The sequence below is a fragment of the Bactrocera latifrons genome, unplaced genomic scaffold, assembly GCF_001853355.1.
Source record: "Bactrocera latifrons isolate USDA-ARS-PBARC rearing strain unplaced genomic scaffold, ASM185335v1 scaffold_18, whole genome shotgun sequence".
NCBI classification, from domain to species: Eukaryota; Metazoa; Arthropoda; class Insecta; order Diptera; family Tephritidae; genus Bactrocera; species Bactrocera latifrons.
The window spans coordinates 115,658-125,981 of NW_017535296.1; the positions used below are offsets into that span (position 1 = coordinate 115,658).

Sequence of the window (10,324 nt, forward strand, 5' to 3'; positions counted from 1 at the left end):
ATAATCGCGTAAGCGGTGACTACGCCAATCAAGAAGAAGAAGAAATCACAAGCGCGCCACCTCATTTGAAATGCTTTTCTTCACCAACAAATCACAGTCAACGATGCAGAAACGCTCGCAAGCCACAGCATTTCACATTTTATTTTACGCTTTTAGCAAGTTTTTCCGTTGCCAGTCATTCATAGATTTTAATGCTTAGCATACAAACTGCAGCTGCGCGGTGCGGTGGCGCTACTTTGAACGCTTTCATTTGCGTGCAGCACTTTCTTTATCAGTAGATGTAAGAAAGCGTTGAACGTTGATGTCGTTTGCTAAGGGCAACACCATGCGACAGCGATGGACAGCGCTGAAAGGCGCCGGCAGTCAAGCAGGGAGCCAGTCAGTCAGCCTGCTAAGGTTTGTTGTAGTTGTATGCGCCGTTTGCTCGGGTTAACAGTTCTACTTCTGCTTCACTTTGTGTCATATTTACTTAGAAAATGCTATATATTTTCTAAAGACTTAACTGCACTGAGCGAATCTTTATATATATTTATTACTACTATTTGCTTAGACCGAGTTGAGTAGGTTAGGCCACCAGTGAGTTGGAATTGAGTAAGACGTGGTTGTAGCAGCTATAAAGGGGCGAGTTTCTGCGATATTAATAAGGAAGGACAGCGTTGTTATGAAAATAGAAATCTCAAAAAACAAAAAACAAAAAAGGCCGTACCGAAGCTGTATAAACCTTAAGAAATAAAGAAATTTCCATATAGGAAGATGAGTTTGATTGATTAGTTTGTATGGCTGTTACATGTTATAGTGGTTCAATATCGGCGATTCCAACAAAGGAACAGAAAAAGGCTTGTTTCGTATTGATAGATCAAAAACTGATGGTCTAGTTAGAAAGTATGCACATTTCTTAATCGATTCAACTCGTCACTCTGATCATTTACATATTTGTTTCATTCTGGTGTTAAAAACCTCGTGGCAAACTTAATATATATGTACATACCTTGTTCAGAGTATAAAAATATATACTCTTAAATATAATCACAATAATACATATACCACGTGCTATCTGATCAAATTTGAGTCGGACTCGCAAACTAAACCAACAAACTATTTTTTCCTATACTTGTACAAACTTTTTTATGTTCCTACGAATCTTTATATCCATACGTCAATTGGTGTGCTTTTGATAGGAGTTTCTTTCTGAAGCTTAATCTTATCATGGAAAAAATATGTTGATCACGAGTTTGCTTGAAATTTGTATTTCCAATGGAAACACGACTACGTAGCTGTTGAAAATATTGCTGAAGTATACTGAGTAGTCTGCTTAATCACAAATAATTGAGTTGTCAACGCCAGGATTCAACCCTTATAATTTTTGCATAAAAAAATAGCAAATGATCTCAAAATCTCTTATAAATCCACTCAATACATACAAGAGGTCGTAGTTGACAACGTAGCTGTAGACCCTGCATTCAACAAGCGTATCATTACTTTTCGAAACTATTCAAAAATCTATCGCATGAAGATCCAAAGCTCAGCCAACACCAAAAAACTGCATCAAAGTCACCATGAATTCAATTCATAGGTTCAAACTATCAATAAGGAAGCCAACTGTCCGGTTTTAAGCGTCCACTTGAAGCGAATCGTCATAAATGACAGGATATGTGGACAGAAAATTCACAAATTTTTCACCACGATATTTACCCGTCATATTCTTGTAGGATTGCGATGAGCTTATAAGTACATATACTAAACATACACTATATATTTACTATAACACACACTTTCCCAACAAAGTGCACAAATCAGAGCGTGATGCTGCACAATCAACTTCACCTTTATATAGAAATTTTCGCGTGATATTTCGCCCCACTTCAGGCAAATCACTTTAAATTATCCGCAGCAAAGTGAATTTAAATAGATTTTTACCGTTTTGCACTGCATTGCCTGCAACTTTGCGTTTTACGCATTTGTATGTGTGTGCGTGCCAACAACACTCCACCAGCGCAAATTTCATATTTGGTTAAATAAATATTTGTAAACAAGTCGTGCGACGTGTGGTATGAGCAACCTACGAAATGACGACGCGCTTAATGTGGATGTGTGGATGTGTGTATGTGTTTAGGTGGCAGCGTGCTGTGTTGCGCGAAAATCGCTAAATTGCAAGTAAATCTAATCAGTGTCTTATTTACTTTGCAGACATTGTGAGATAGGAAGGAGAATTATAATACATATAGATACATACTTGTACATACTTGTACATACTTATATTTAAATTTGATGAAATCGGTTGGTTAAAAGATAATGAAATATACCACGTCTATTTTTTGTAAAAAATATAAATTCTTCAGACATTGAGAGACGCTTAAGGCTGACAAATTTATTATTGAAATATCTGAGATGACAGCCGAAAAGGCAGAAAGTTGAAAACGCGAGTTGAAACCAATAACGGTGCGTGTCATGAATATGTATATCTGAAGATACTTTGAGAGGATTTTATTTTAATTTTTGTTCCACGAAGAAAAACTTTTTTTGCCCAACTTAAAAGGATTTAGTTCTGATTTTTTAAAGAATAATTTTTAGCTGAGATCAGTTTTATTGGCGTATTTTACATTAAAAAACATTCAAATACTACTCAAAACACTTTAAAATATCAAATTTTGAGAATTTATTTATGTTTTATTATCTGGTCCACATTATGGCTTTACCAATTGTTATGGCTATACTAATATTATATTGTACTTGATTCCGATAGTTCAGTTTTTATGGCAGCTATATAATAACGTGATGCGATATCAGCGGTTCCGGCAAATGTGCAGCTTATGGAGAGCATAGGAATCGACAAGGCTAAATCGACCCAGCTTATCGTGGTAAATCACAATTTTTTGCCAAAATTCGTTTATTTTTATTCAACAGATTTCCCTTCCAGAGTGATATATTGATTTTAGTGACTCTCTAATGTTTCGTCACCATTTTTGTAGTACTATTTGTCGCTTGCTTCGGAATAAACCTCAGTTTTGACGATCATCTCTTCAATCGACGAAAATTTCTTTCCAGCGAGCTTATTTTTGAGATCTGAAGATCTGAGAACAAAACATAGTCGCTGCAGTATACATTGGATGCAAAAGCAATTCGAAATCCAATTCATGGGCTTTTACCATCTCCAGGAGTAGGTTGGAAAAGTCGATTCCCGATCATTAAGGAGCTTTTAATATTTCTCAGCCTCAGTTTACACAGCTGTATTTGTTTTGCGGGGATAACAAATTCAGACACAGCTGTATAAAAGCAGTTCTTTTTGATATTGTCAAGAGCAGCTTTGAAATCGACGAAGTGAGGTGGCGCGGCACGCATTTTGTTCAGAGCTTTCTCATACCTATATATTCGAGGCAGACTTAATATACCCTAGTGCGCTAAAAAGTATTCCATCCAAATGCTTGAATTCGGACAGACAGACGGAAATATCTAAATCGACATGTCACGTGCTTGAGTTTACTTAGTTATACTATGTTCTTTATAGAGTGTTCGACGTTTCCCTCTCTATATTACAAACTAAATATTCCCTCTTCAGAGTATAAATAACGTACACAGCTACTAGACTAGTTTACTAGGTATTGTGAAACGAAGAAAACAGCTGAATCTAACAGGGAGGAGAGGGAAACTATTTATTGTCAATATTGTACCAACTAAATAATGTTTTCAGCATGATTAGGTATACTTTAAGCCAAAACAAATTTAAATTTTTTTTAAATCCTACGCTGGTCTAATCCCTGTTTGCTGCTTGCTATATTCTGCGATACTTCATGGAGTTAATTGATAACATGGAGTTAATTGATAACTGAACAACCTATGCTTTTTATTGAGATAAATTGTGTTTATAATTGTATAAGTCTATTATATACTACTACTACTATAGTTCACTCTAATTAATTCGGGAAATAATTAGATTTTTGGGATTGGAGTAAATAAATATGAAAAGCTGCAGGTACAAAGTCTTAAGAATAGAAAGAAAACTCGATTAAGTATGAAAGATGAATGAACTAGAAGTAAAATAAACTAACTCAAAATGCGCTTAAATATATTTATTCAAATTTATATATTCACAAATCATATTTCATAACATGGCGGGATCACTGATCAACGGACCACGACCACGACCAAGACATAACTTTTCACTTTATCCTCTTATGCCAGAACCGCTCAAGGAGAAAGACACCTGCGCCCAGGATATAACCAACAACGCACAACCACCATGCCCAATAAAAGTACTGAACATTCAGCGCAAATCCCGCTTCATAATCCCGCGGTAGCTTATGTAAGATCCCAGCGTTATAAGCATCACGCCGCGAATCGAGGTATGCTTTGTAAATGAGACCTGTATTGAAAGACCATAATAGCATATCGCTCACTATTTCATCATATGGTGAATTAAGAGGCATTATCATGCCGCACATTGCATCCCAAATAATTTCGGATTCCAATAAGCGTACACGTTTGAAGTGTAAATTTGTTTGTTGGGAGCCAAAGAAATCATGATCCCACGGTGTATTCAACAATATCACGGAATCATTGAGTGTTTTAAGCTGTTCCCACATCTCACTCGAACTCACGATTACAACTTTTCGCCGCAACTCCTCATCTGTTATAAAATAAAGTATGTTTGAGGAAGTTAACTGAATTTTAAAAGGCGAGTTTATGACGTCAGCAATGGAACTTATCTGCGGTTGATAGACTCCCGTTGTGAGAAAACTAACGATTAGAGCACTGTAGTAATTCACTAAAATGAACGCCAATATACAGTGAAATAAATATATTAAATTCAGCCGGAGTTTGTAGCTTGCACGCTGACAGCGCCTATTGTCGGCAAAACTGAGTGATGGCAGCAATTGTAGAAAGTTATCGATGAATATATGTAGATTTTCCAACATCACGTGGCGAAGCCGAGTATAACAATTATGTGAATGTAAGTACTCAATACGAGTAATTACATACTTGACGATGGTAAGCATCAGCGATGTAAAAATTATATAATATAAAATCGCATGCCACAGCTTTGACTCAAACGGTGCCCACAAAAAATATTTAAAAGGAAGCGGTTTTGCGTTCGGCACACGAAAATAAAATCTAAATGAAAATGGCGGTTGACTTATGTGCCATTTATCGTAGTCTGCAAAATAAATATGCAAAGATATATCCAGTTGATTTCGCAGCACTGCTGCAAGCAGTGGTTGTATTTCTACACTTTCCGGATACGGTTCAGGAAGCACAAATTCCTCCAACGTGGCGTTGTGCACCTGAATAAAATTACGGAATATATAATACATCATACCGGAAGTCTTCTGGTGACCATACCGATCTGTGTAATTAAACACATCTGGCGGTCTTTGTCCGAGAGGTGTGCGTATTGGATGTCCTTGAAAATCTCGCGGTAATGTACATCGAAAATAATCCTCTGGACGCTCAACTGTTACCAACTGCAACTCTGGGAAAGGTGTGTAACTCATAAGCCTTATTTGAGTGTTGTTAACACTAGTTGTCGTATACAGGCTCATCATGTGTGTATAACCCGATTTCCACGCCCATTTAAAAATAATCAATTGTGATTTTTCATCGCTCAGTATTGTTGGTAGTACGAGCAGTACTTTCAGATGACGCAGTCGTGTTAGTAGCTCATTTAGTATGTCCAGCACGTCATTAAATTTAGCCTCAGTAACTAATACGATGGCTATCGCATTTTTATTAATTTGATAAATTAATTGAAAGTTGGTCTGTATGCGATTAACTAAAATCACCGTCGTTTCTCCGGTGATATAGTCACTGATTTCCACTTCCTTGCTATTATAGATGAAAATATTGGTATCCACTTTAGTTTGCTGATTAAACTCCTTCAATTTGTCGCGTATTTCCGTAGTAGGCATTTGCGCCCGGCACTGATAAATGAAGTTAACAACAAAAATTAGGCTGACAAATTGCAACTGTGCGTACATTGCTGCTCCTGGTCCTTATTCTGTGAAATTTAGTGAATTTATGAGTACTAACGCATTAATGGGCTAAGCTTTATAGGCTCAGACACTTCATAAATGATTAAACATACGAGTAATTAAGTATTGTAATGAGGAAAATGAAGAACTTATGCTTTGTCATTGGGTGAAATTAAGCTGTAGACTGTTTAGTTCTATTGTATTTGTTCTATCACTGTCAGTTTACGCTAATAAATTTTATATGTATTTGTGTGATTATGATATTAGATTAGCCATCATGAAGAATCAAAGTAATTATGTTCATTATGGATACACATGGTGTTTTCAACCCAATCTGTCTGAACTTTCTGGAGGACCACAGTCCCCCACACAACAGCCCCGTAAAGTAGAACTGTCTAGCACCAGTATATGAGAAAAAGACAATCCTCTCCTCCAACACTCCTATCTTTCTGCTAGCTTGATCCAGTTGAATACTTTTGCTACTCTACGCCTGCAATACCCGAGCTCCTTATTCCACCAATGAAGTTTCGTTTTAAACTCAAATCTCAGCGAAGGACCATCGGAATAAAAAGCTTTATTAAGAGCGTAAATAAATTATCGCTAGGCAGAATATCTTGCATAACGCTGCTTTTCAGTAGAGGCCCCGGTTTGTATTCTTTAGACTCTCTCCAACTTCGTGTCTCATTTTTGATTCAAATCTAAGGGAGAAGTAAATGGAGCTTCCACAACCGTAAAGTCATCTGTGGTAAGACTGGAGTCAATATTACCGACCGTACCTTATTTAGGCGGAGTTTAAGTTGTATAACTGGAGGATGAAGTCGTGTGTAGAAGTTCACGATAATGAGGAAAGTTCTCTGAGAGCCATTCACTTGGGAGTGACCCGAAATGCTCCTTTTATATATGGGTCAAGCAGTTAACGACTTCCGGTCGTAGACGAAGTATTCGCTGGACCGTCAAAGAAAATACGTCTGAAGGCAAGCTTAAGTGAGAAGGCGAACCATCGCTTCCCTGGAATGTACAGTTCTTTAATTGGGAAAGTGCCACTGCCCAGCTGGTTGATATCATTGTCGTACAGAAAATGTGATGGACGCACCAACGATTGAGACGAATAGGTCCATGTGTAAGAGATTCCCACAATCCGCTTCAAGGCGAAGTTCTTCAACATATCGCTGATTTGCACCCACGCCCCGGCAGAAGAAAAGGACGATGTGACCGATGTCAATAAATTCAGCCTCCATCATAAAACATCTCTAAATGGATTGAGGCTGATCGACTTCGCCATGGCCCGAAAGATGGTTAGCTGTTGTACTAGATTCCAGCATAGGAAAATTCATCAAGTTGCACACGTGTCTCCGAATCGAAAAAGTCACGTCTCCAGTTTTTAGACGTGTGATCTGAAGTCCTAACATCGACGTGAATCATTACCTTGTTGCAGCCAGATACGCACCCACCTCTGTGCAGTAAAAAACGAACACCAGCAAACACAAGGAAAGGGCGACGTCGAGAAGCTGCTGTGGAAAAGGCAAAAGAACAGGCGGTATGATGAGGAGTGCCATGTCGTAGTGGGGAGAAAACAGACTGCCCACTTCGCAAGTGAGGCGAGACGCATTTGCAGACAGAAAAGAGAGAGTCCGAGTTGATCTAGTGACTGATGCCCAGATCATAGTAAATTATGGAGGGAAAATTTGTCTAGCTTCCAGCTTACTGAATGGCAGTGGAATCATAACAGCAGGAGCTGGTTAACCCGATTTCCCTATTGATGACGATGGAGCAGACGTTACATTGATTGTCTGAGGAACAACGAAGCGACGAGGGTCGATGACTAGCCGGTCGAGCTATTCAAATATGGCGGCGAAGAACTGATAAGGAACTTGCATTAGTTTATTTGTAGAATATGGTCATACGAAAGCATGCCCAGCGATTGAACTATACTTTAGTTTTTCCCTATCAACACGAACACAATTGCTAAACGTAATTGTAATATGCGAGAACTCATCTTATAGCATATATTTCGATAAAATCTGACGGACACTTCTAAACCAAAACCTAATTTTGAAAATGGTTACAATTCAAGCTCCTTACTTCATAGATAAAAATCTGAAGTACAAGTACTGCGACGATCTACAACCCAAAAATATAAAACGAGCTTCAGTTATCATTATGTGCTTCTCATAAGGTGAAGTTCAGTGAATTAACTAATGTAACAAATATTGACGTTTCTTAGAAGTAAAAATTTTAACTTTTAAACGAAAAGCTTTCGTGATCTAATTTGTATCGGATTCGTATCCGACCAAGAATTGTCGGAAAGACATAATTTCCAAATACAATTTTCCTGGATTTCAATTGCTCTGATCCCACTGAAGATCGTTCCAACATGGGCGAGCCTAAAAGTATGCAATTTTATGACACACAATTGCCCTTAACACAACAAGCCATGCCGCAGACAGGTAAGAAAAGCATATAACCAAAAACAAAAAAGCAATGTGAATGAGAAAAGGCATTAACCAAAATAAAATCTAGACAACAACAAACACAAAGCAATATATAATAACTGATTGTACGATTTTTTCGCTACCTGTGCATGGACCGGCGGCAGCAGAAACCCTGAGAGCTGCTTACCCATATACATGGCCGAGGCAGTGTGAGTGTTGGCGTTTGAGCTGCAGGCAGAACCAAACTACAATTAGCGCATTTTGCTGCCGAATTGAAAGCAAATACGCTCAGTCGCAACGGATTCGCGAGAGTGAGCGCAACGTGTATGGATGCGGGTTGACGGCAAAACGCGAAAAAGTCCAAATAGTTTGGAGTACATAAAGGTCTTGCATCGTGTTGTGGTGTGTGGTAGGGAAAACAAAAACAATTTGTGATATTGTGTGCCGCAGGAATTTGTGTAAAGTAAAAGATCTTGCTACGAAATTTTCTTTTTCAAGGCGCAGGCAAGTGAGTGTGGCATATAATTAGTCTTTTTTGTTTTATAATTTGCGGTTTTTGTTAATTTTGCGGCATTTCTCGGTAGTTTTTGTGGTAGCAGATCGCATGTTTGTTTGCCTTGTTGTTTTCTGTGGTTTTTTGGCTGATAATTGTGTGCTTGCGGTTGAGCTTTACTTTGAGAGCAATAAAATGCCGAAAACCAACGTGAAAACTGGTTTCGGAAATTTACTCGTACGCATGCGCACACCGCTTATTGGCAATTCGAAGAGTGCTGGTGACGGCAGAGCGGTTTTGTTTACAAATTTTCAACTTAATGATGAGAAAAATTTGTTAACGTGTATAAAAGCGTGGAAATAAGAATAAAAATTTTTGGGAGCTTCATAGAAATGTGAAATTTTCTTGTAAACAAATGCTTGCTAACAAATTGTTTGTGTATAAATGATACGAAATAAAGATATTATATAATATGAATCACTTTTAAATAATAATAATGAGGTTAAACAATTATTAAAAACAAACTACAAGCTTTCGAAATTTAGCTAGTACTTAGTTTATAAAAGTAATACTTCTGTCAAGAAAGTATCGAGAATTTATAAATAAAACGGAAATGTTTTAATCATCATTCAAATTTATTTTATCGCCTTCAAAGTAACATCAATTTGAAGCGATGCACATGTGCCAACGATTCTCCCAATCGTCAAAACATTTTGTTATATGCACTTTCCGGGATGGCCTTCAACTCTCGCTTCGAAGTTGTTTTGATTGAGTTGCAGCGTGCTCGCCGCAGTGGATATTTTAGTGTGAAGAAAGATAAAAGTCACATGGAGCTAAATCAGGTAGATTCGGTACTTGTTCAAAGATATTTGTTGAATGTTTGGCCAAAATTTAACACAAAAACGTAAAAAAAAATTTTTTTAAATCCGAAAAACACTACTGAGGTCGACTGACATAAATAGCTGCTGTAAACACACTGGCTAACAGATGGCGCTAATTTTTAGCATCATAATTAAGGACAGTTATACCAACCCAGAAAAAAAACTATATGTCTTCCATATAAGCGCGAGATGAGAGGGGGAAATGAAGAACTCCCGATACTTTCTTGACAGAATGTGTTTTAATATTGCTATAGTGAAAGTTTTGCATTTTTAATTTAACAAAAAAATGTTTAATTTAACATAAGCGTATAGTCAATTTATGTCCTCAATATAAGAAAACACAATAACTTAAAGACAATAAAACTTCTTCTTTATTAGCGTAGACACCTCTTACGCGATTATAGCCGAGTTTACAACAGCGCACCAGTCGTTCTTCCTTTTCGCTGTGTGATTCCAATTGGAGATTCCAAGTGTAGACGGGTTCTTTTACACCTGGTCTTTCCAACGGAGTAGAGGTCTTCCTCTTCCTCTGCTTCCCCCGGCGGGTACTGC

The 10,324-nt window shown here is 37.6% G+C and overlaps 1 protein-coding gene across 4 annotated transcripts in view; it reads left to right on the forward strand.

Moving 5' to 3' along the window:
• Positions 1–8,709: 8,709 nt before the first annotated feature.
• LOC108967227 overlaps positions 8,710–10,324 on the forward strand; it is a 10,401-nt gene continuing 8,786 nt past the window's right edge. The window contains exon 1 of one of the 4 annotated variants that reach the window (XM_018930517.1): positions 8,710–8,906. The gene's annotated coding sequence lies outside the window, so the exon portion shown is untranslated. The remainder of the gene's footprint in view (positions 8,907–10,324) is intronic. The other 3 variants (XM_018930518.1, XM_018930519.1, XM_018930521.1) reach the window with 3 other exon arrangements.